Consider the following 9,024-nt stretch of genomic DNA (forward strand, 5'->3'; position numbering starts at 1 on the left):
TTTATCAAAACCCAATAACGCCTGGTTTTTACACTGCATGCAAGACGGCTTGGATGTGAACAGGCCAACACAAGACCTCCTTGCCAGGTCCAACACAGGAAGCATCATAGATCATTTCTTCGTAAAAGGCGTCCACGATTTCCACCAGCTGTACTATACCTTGCACTTCACTGCACTTAGACAACTCGTAGCCGCGATCACGAACGGATTCGATAACAAGTCATGACCAGCTGCTGGTGCTCACTGATCAGGGTGATGATGACCATGTTCAAGAACTGTCAAAAGAACCCCTTCCAGCCATGCACAAGAGTTCGTGAAACGTGCGTCGTTGTGTCATGACGGTCAAGTACAAGCATAAGAACTGCAATAACTGCAACTGTGACTGTAATGTAAGTACGTGCAGTGCACCTACGCGTGCCACTCGGCTGTGAATATATCAAGAGAAATTTTTCTGAATAAAGCTTATTTGAGAGAAGCGCCTGTCTTGTGCATCTGTGTTCCTTCTTTGTCCTGTTTGGATTCGTGCTATCCAGTATTGAAAAATATAAGCATTACATATCAGCTTACTGCGTCTGATGTTGATAATACCCGTGTTGCTGTTGGCATCGTTGCGCAACTGTAAACAACTGGTTATATAACACATGTGCCACTCTTCAACATATGTATGCGTATTTTGTTTGCACATTTCGCTAGCGTCATTCCGTCATACTTCGCTCAATGGGAAAAATTACGCCACAATTACTTTCCCGCCCATGCTTCGCATAACGTCGATTCCCACGGTACGTGGGATCTGCCGAATTTTTTAAAGCGTGGCCTTATGGCTACGCATGTTTTTTTTTTATGATAATGGCGACCAAGGACCCCTAATGTTGCACTCCACGAACTGTTTACTTCCCATCTTTATCCCCGGAAAGCCGAGGACCAATGCCAGGACTTTGTAAGAAGCATGTCATCGCTTCGTTTTCTTTTTTTTTTTTTTTTGCATCCATTGCGGTGGTCGTTTTCTTTCGAACTCGATCAACGGAGGCGGAGGGGGGCTCTGCCGCGATACTTGGCGTCTTCTAATGGAGAACCCTGCGCACACCCATGGCGACACATATCGGTACGGTATCTAGCCTAATGTCGTGCTGTACTGATTTCACTTTGTCAATAGCGTCCAATACTTCCTTGCGCTCTTATCTGTACACTTCCGTATGGCGCAACACACACGCTCCAAATTACAACAATGCACTGGTAGGTGCTTGCCTCGACAGTGGACTGAACTGTTTGTCTACCTCTGTTGTTCGGGAGAATGCCAATTTGTACAGTGCACACATTGCCACATGAGGAAAAAAAGAAAACAGAACGAGGAAGGGCATAGAAAACGGACAAAGAGAGGCTGTTGCATTTTTTTTTTTTTTGTACGAAGGTGCACCACGTCTCTATTCCTGGTTGCACTAAGATACTTTCGCTTATTCCCAGTGCTTCCCGGTTTCTGGCACATGACGCAAGGAAATCTTGCATGCAGATTGCCGCTTTGCTCACCAACTATATCTCTGAGGAATCCGTGACATGGCTTAATTATTTTCTTGTTGAGGCAGGGACCACTTCCAGTTGTGGCCACGACGAGGCGCAGCGACCAATGGAATGGCAGCATGCCGCTAAGCGGAATAGGCTTCGTCAGCATCGGCATTTCTTAAACTTTATTTTATGCTTTTTATTGTGAAACGAAATCACTTAAAACTGATTGAAATCGTGCTTTAAGAAATGGTGTCGCATTTCTTTTCGTGCCCAATGGCTAGTCAGTACAGTAACGTAGGCATATTAGCAGCTATAGGGGCATTGCGGTGTTCATGAGCAAGGCAAGAACCATATCTGAGGACCTTACAGTAAGGCAGTAAAGATAAGCAAGCTAGAAAATGAATAGCGATCAGAGGCGTAGCTATCAACTTTTTTCGGGAGTGGGGGGTGGGGTAAACCACTCTTTATGTATGTTCATGTGTGCGTGTATAGATACACATGCAAAATTAAAAATTTTCGGTGGGGTTTGACCCCCCTCGCCTCCCCCTGGCTATACCAGTGACATCTATGTACATATAGTGAAAGGTGAGGGGGACAGGGGAAGAGGTCGTTTCAACCCCCCCCCCCCCCCGCCCCCCTCCCCGAGTTACCTTTAGGTAGTTGCGCATCTGTCTTCCAAACGCCGCTAGCAACCATGAACCATGCCCTGCGAAGAAGCTGACGCTCGGACCAATTTTTACATTTCTCAACGCCGCTGCTGCTGCGAACTGAATTAACACTAGTCATCGATAGTCAATGTTTATCGCCGGTCTTCGACACGCCAGGCATACTAATCGTGACGCGGTAGGGGATGTCCCCTGCAAAAACCGACTGCGACTTCACCGCATAGCTCTGGTCGCTAGCCAGACCTATGCGCAACTCTGCTACCTCAACCTATGCGCAACTCTTCACTGCAACTCTGCGGTGAAGCTTGACCTTTGACCTAGACTTACTATATATGCTCCCTGCGGGGAACGTATACAGTAACTCTAACTTGACGCCTAATAATGGAGACCACCTGCGCACGCTTGTGTTCACAGCGGTCGACACTGTGCAGTCAACTGATCGCACCGGAGTCGAATACAGACCTTATACACAGGGAAAAAAACAAAAAAAAAAAAAACATCGGGTATGGTAGAAGAACGTGAAAACGCAGAAAAGTACAAAACAAAAACTTTCCTTGTTCAAAAAATTTGTTTACCACGTTTCCTTTAAAAGATCACTCCTATCCTCTTTCTTTCTGCAGCCTTTCTTTATCCTTCCCGTTCCCGCACTTTGGCATGGGTGCAGAAATGTGCCGGCAAGTGTTTCGTAGCTCCTATGGAGCTCCCTCTCGTGCATGCTGCTTCCTCATTGACATCGCCCAAACCTTTCCCGGGAGGCTCGCGCGCCAACACATGCGCTGTCGTAATAAATCAGTATCAGCCGTTTAGTGTCGGTTGTGCAATGCCTACGTTGCGCCTTGCGTTCACATGTGTTGAGGCAGGAAGGGCGCTGGTGGCAACCTTCCAACCGAATACCTCGCTGACGCCGAAGGGTATTATGGACGACGCACCGGTATATAGAAAGACCGCACCTCAAAAGTCCGAAAACTGCGCAGACCGACGCAGCCCTGCGCAGGACTACGAGTTTGGGAATCACACGCGTAAACACCAATTGTTCGAATGCCTTCGTTTCGCCTCCCGTATATTATCGATTAATTTCTGAACAACGATTATATAGTTTGAGGAGGAGCCCACGACTGGCAACCTTTCAAACTACGTATAGATTAACGAACCGAAGAATAGTGTCCGAACTGCCCTACTTGCCACTTTATAAAGAATAATAAAGAAATACTCTTATATAAGAAAAGACAAAGAACTGCTCATAAAGTTTTATTTGAAGATGGCAATGACTATACTGAATTCATTTGCACCTTGCGCAGTGGATCTATCTTGTGCGCTTTATATACAAAATGTCAGTCATTGCCTTATAAAAGCCTGTACCATCTTCGCTTAAATTTTCCTTTCTTTAAAGCTTCTTGTTATGGAAGGTCGATTATCATCACGTGCGCTCCGTGGTAAACCGTGCTGTCACATACAACACCTCTTTGGCGTTCAAGGTATAACAATAGCAAAACTTCAACACTAAATAAAAATCAACGGGATCTCAGGCCGATATCTGTTTCGGAAAGACTAGTATGTGGGCCTTGATGTGAAAAAGCACTGAATTGCTAAAGAGAGGATTCCTCTTAAGTGTTGGTGGCCATGGTATATCCAACTAATATTTTGCATGAAACTGCTGCCCACGCGCAATTAGAAAACCGACACGCGAATCGCTCTCTCGGTCACCTAACGTATACTGAGCGGTGCGTACTCGTCAACTATTGCTAACCCTACGTAAGTTTGACTCTACGGCGACGTTTATCATGTCAGTGCCGAGAAAGAAATCGGTGGCCACGAGGTTCGCGCAGCGCCACCAGGTTTCCCTGAACCAGCGCGTCACTTGAGCGTTCACCTCCTGCGCCATCTTGCGGTTGCTCTTGAGAAAAGGCAGCTGCGCCGTCGTCTGCGCCATGGCGGACGTGGGCGTATCGAACGTCGGCTCGCACACTTTTTCGTCGAGGAAGCTTTGCAGCGTCGACAGGTCGTTCGTGTTCGCCCAAAGGTGCTTGACGCCCTGGCCGACGTGCTCGACTCCGGGCCCGTGGTACGGGTGGTTGTAGCACAGCAGCACCTTGGGACCCTGGGTCGCCCCGTCACGGCAGCCGTCCAGGATGTCGGCAAGCGGAACCCTCGTTGCGTTGCGGAACAGCAGCAGTCCTCTCAGTTCTTCGGTGATGAGCTGCACGAGGCGGACGTGATTCTCGTGCGGGTTCGGGTCCCGCTTGCGGAACCCCGTCGTGAAGCGGTGAAAATCCAGAAGCACGGGCTCCCCGGTCTCCTGGACGAACTGGCGCACCTGCCTCGAGCACGTCGCGAACGGTGAGCTGTCCCTTGATGAGGTCGTGGGTGATCCAGAACTCGCCGCGGCTCTCCTGGACGCGCAGGTCGAGCGAGCGGATGCCGTACAGAAGCTGGTTCAATATGGTCTCCTCCTGGTTGAGCAAGAAGTGGTCGAAGATGGTCACGTGGTCCGGCGATGACGTGTCGTACATGGCGGAGTTGTGCGTGCCCGGCACGAAAAGGTCGACGAAGCGCAGGTGGCCCAGCTCGCGGCAGTGCTGTCGCATCCAGCGAGGTCGCGCCCTCAGGCAGGACGTCGAGGCCACGGGACTCTCGAGAGTCGAGAGGACGGCCCAGAAGCCCAGGCAATCGTCCGTCGTCAGGCTGGTCCAGTTGTAGCGGGGAAGACCACCGACGTGGTGCGTCGTCCGTCCCGGCCCGTCGTCCGGTACGACTCGAGAGGATTGAATCTGACGTTTTGCGCCGCCACGTGCGGGTCGGTGTTGAAGAGGTGCACGGTAGCGACGTCCTGAAGGTGCGACGGCAGGCCGTACCAGTTAGCTCCAGCAGTCGGTATTTGCCATCTTGCTTCTTCGACGCAGGCTGTTAGGTAGACTCCCCATGTGCGCCGCTCTCCTGCAGGTAAATGAACGTTCGTGTCACGATGACAGCGTCATACCTTCAGCTATAATATACCAGACCGCAATTTTCCCCATCCTACCATATAACTAACAGAAGACGAAGGTTAACCATAGAGCACCAATGTCACATGACGAAAATGACAACGAAAATTCAGGACATGTGAAAAAGTATCCTAAGCCAAAGAAATATGTAAATTAATATGAGGAAACACAGTCCATAAAGAACATAATGCGCAGAATACACGAGGGGCCAATAGTGCACAAGTTATGTTCTACTTGCGACTGTAAAATCGTGCTGAGAAAGTTGGGAATTTGGGACATGGGCAATAATGCAAAAGAAGAAGAAAGATTTCGCCAGCCGTATATTTCCAGCGTCCTTGGCACCTCGCCAGACACATATCGCGCCTTCGTCTGAGATACTGCCCCTGAAAAAAACAGTTTTACGGTTACTGTCAACGACACCGCTACATTTGCTCGAAAACATCGTGACACATTTGCTGTTCTTTTCCGTTAACGTCGGCATTCCGACATATACACAGCCACTTAATGCCCGAAGACACCCATTGCAATGGATGAGAAATAGATTTCGGACCACTCGAAGCATGGGGTTACCGCTCTTTAATTCCAGAGATACACATCGAAGCGTGCAACAAGCGTGCACGAATGTGCAACGCCGAGTCCGTATCTCGCTGAATGCGCCGCACGTTTTAATGCAATGAAATCGCCAATTATGTCGGCGTCTTCAGTTTCCTGCTCTGCACATAGAACGTGTTTTTTATACGCTCGCACGTTTTCTATGCGCTCCGGAATTTATAGGCAGCCGTGCAGTGTACGGTTTCCGTAACGTTTTTTCCTGGAAGGTTTGCGATTAGGAATCGAATCACGCGTTGCCTGCGAGGCGCGGTGGTTCGTACTGGAGCGATCGGCCTGCAGAACGCTGCCAGTTAGCGGTCTTCGCTTGCATGCAGTTATAACAGTGCTGCAGTTTCCTCGATATAGTGTGCAGGGAAGGCTGGTTGCCACGTCATCTAGGCGCACCTTATGTATATAAGCATATGAATCAAATTCTTGAGCTGGAGGCGCGTTTTTGCCCTTAAACGCATCGCATTATTAATAAACCATGCACGCGCTGTGAGAAGCGAAGATGGACGTAATGGAATCCGCACGATGCATGGTACCTTTCGATCGGCAGCGATCTAATGGGGCGACAGCAGAGCATGATTGTGGCGGCGTTTGGTGCGCGCCAGGCATGGCTTATTGCCGGTATTTAAATTTGCTAAAAAAGTCATTTTGTTTGCTGTCTCGTAACTGTGATCGTCATCAAGAACTGCCGTGCACCAAAATTATCCTATTAAAAGAAGCAGAAAGAAACTATGTTGACGAAATTAAGCAAAACAAAAGGCTAAAGAAATGATTGAGATCGAATGAGGTTAATTGAATGAGTATTTGCCGATACTGCTGACATCATGGCGATGTCTGTTTTGTTTCGTTTCATTGACCTTTCTTGCTCTCCCCCTCTCTCTTTCATTGCTGCGTTTATTTTCTTTTTCTTCTTCTTTAGCTGACAGTGCCCCCGTTATCGTACACCGCATCTTTCGACTCGTAAGTTGAGACGCATGTTACGACGTCGCGTTGCCCCTGGAAAATATCTGTTTTGACCATTTTGACTTTTACGACCACTCGCACTGTGCCGAAACCTGCTGGAGTCTGCTGTAACTTTCAGGAACGTCCTTTTAGCGCGGCCGCCTATGTCATCAGACGACTCACGTCGGATCGCGCGCGCAATCACCCACGCGTCGCCCTCTTCACCTCGAAATATAGTTCACGGCTTCGTGGAACTCGCACACTCTTCTAGTTCACGTAACAGAGAACGGCGGTTTTGCGGCTCACCGTGCTCTTGCGCAGGGACAGCGTCGTCGGCGACGAGCCAGAGCAGCAGGAGCAGGGAGACGCGTCGCATGGTGCTCGGAGCGGTTTTCCTCGCCGGCCACTAGATAAGCGTCGCGTCGCGCGCACTTTCCCAGAAGCGACCTCGTCACGCAGGCGCGATTAATCGCCCGCACGCGATGAGGCGCGCCGCCGCGCGCACGCGCGAAAGAGAGACGAAATGTTCGTCTTTTGTGTCGTTTTGTTTCGCATCCCCGGGCCCACAACTTGGATCGGGTGAAGCGTGCCCTCACGTTCTTCCGGCACTCGGCCAATGGTTCTCGCGCGTGCCTTGTAACAGACACGCTCCGACAGCAACAGGAAAAAATTAAACGGTAGAAGACAGACGCAACTTGTCTGCGTGGTGATAAGCCTATTGAAGCACGTGTAATGCTGGAAAGGAGAAGCGACTGTCCGGACCGGACGACCATGTCATTAGAGGGTCGGTAAGCTTGCCCGTTCTCATGCACACACAAACGAGGTGTCGTCGTGAGTTTCTTATGCGGCTTCGTCGGAAGGATGAGGAGGCGAACTTCTCGCATGGCATAATCTACAGCTTCGTAATACGTCCTACATCTGCGTCAACACTATACAGGCGTTGCCATGGGGGTTCAAACCAAGACGAGCCTACCAAAAATTTCACAGTTTATACGCACACGCACATATCTGTGGGCAGTTGGACCCCGTCTACTCCTTCCTGAAATGGAACCCTACTACGCCCCTAGTCAGCACTCTTGGTCACGTATGTCACCAACATCAATATCGGTCGTGCAAAAAAAAAAAAAGAGAGAAAAAAGAAGGAAGCCAATCGATGAACCAGTATGCAGGAAAACAAGGGTGACTGCCCATTACCGTGTTGTTCTAAGACGCGCGTTTAGATTTTCGCAAGTAAATGCCGTGACGGTCTTATAGTCACACGCGTTAAAAACTCATGTTTTCACTTCATAGACAATCAAGACAGTGGCTCGGTCACTGCTTGAAATTTGTAGTCCAAATAAACATTAAACCTTTCTTTTTTTCTCCTTTTTTCTGCTTTTCTTTTTATTTTTTTTTAGGGGGGGGGGCGGAAGGGGAACTTAGCTCTGTATGCGTTTGCGTTGGAGCACGTGACACGCGATTTCATCTGAACGGGTTATTATTGCAGACATATCCTCCGTTGCGGCAGCGACATGAAGAGAAGCGTGATCGTCTTTGCCAGGCGAGAGAGCGAACGATTATGAAGGCTAACGGCCACTCGTAAGAGTACAATGTGTCGCTCTTATTCGCTATCAGTTAAAGCACACGAGCCTCCCTTTTTATAGCGAAACTGTATATGTCTACATGTCTATATAGGAGATGGGAAATTTTGGCGGTCCGTGAGTGCGCGGAAACTATAACGAAGAAACAATGCTAGCATACGCTACATAGAAGGGTATTCGCGCTTGCAGTTTCACTTCAGGTTTTGTCAGCATGTAGCTAGGGATGACAACCGCCGCAGTATGAATCGCTACTCATAAATTTCTTTAGGCATTCTTAATATCCTATAAGCCAACGTCACCAAACGCAAAGTTTGAAGCACGCGTCTCTTAAATGTGGTGATAGGGAAATCAAAAGCTACAACAGAAGACAGATAGGTCCCATGCAGCTCGTGATAAACACCGGGGCAGCACGTTTCAGCTCCAGTGGTTAACCATCTGTACGGAGTGCTTCGGCGTCTTTTATTTATTTATTTATTTATTTATTCATTCATTTTTTTTTTTTATTTTGGCTTGTTCGCGTGCGTTCGAAGCTGCATCACGCGCCTCGCGCCGAAGGGCGTCACGCATGAGCTCTTCACATCCAGGCACAATATGAAGGCCGTTCAGTGGAAACACTCCAAAATCGAAGCCAACTGTTGCATGCGCAGTAGGTTCACGTGAGCTATTATCGGTGCACTTCGGCAATCACATGTGTACGGCCCTGGCACTGTTTTCTCTTTATGTTTGCAAGCTTGGAATATCCCCGTACCGTTGTGT

General features: G+C 48.9%; 1 pseudogene; it reads right to left on the reverse strand.

Moving 5' to 3' along the window:
• Positions 1–3,603: 3,603 nt before the first annotated feature.
• On the reverse strand, positions 3,604–7,644 carry LOC119378573 (uncharacterized; annotated as a pseudogene).
• Between the last annotated feature and the right edge of the window lie 1,380 nt (positions 7,645–9,024).

Source organism: Rhipicephalus sanguineus, unplaced genomic scaffold (genome assembly GCF_013339695.2).
Source record: "Rhipicephalus sanguineus isolate Rsan-2018 unplaced genomic scaffold, BIME_Rsan_1.4 Seq8805, whole genome shotgun sequence".
NCBI classification, from domain to species: Eukaryota; Metazoa; Arthropoda; class Arachnida; order Ixodida; family Ixodidae; genus Rhipicephalus; species Rhipicephalus sanguineus.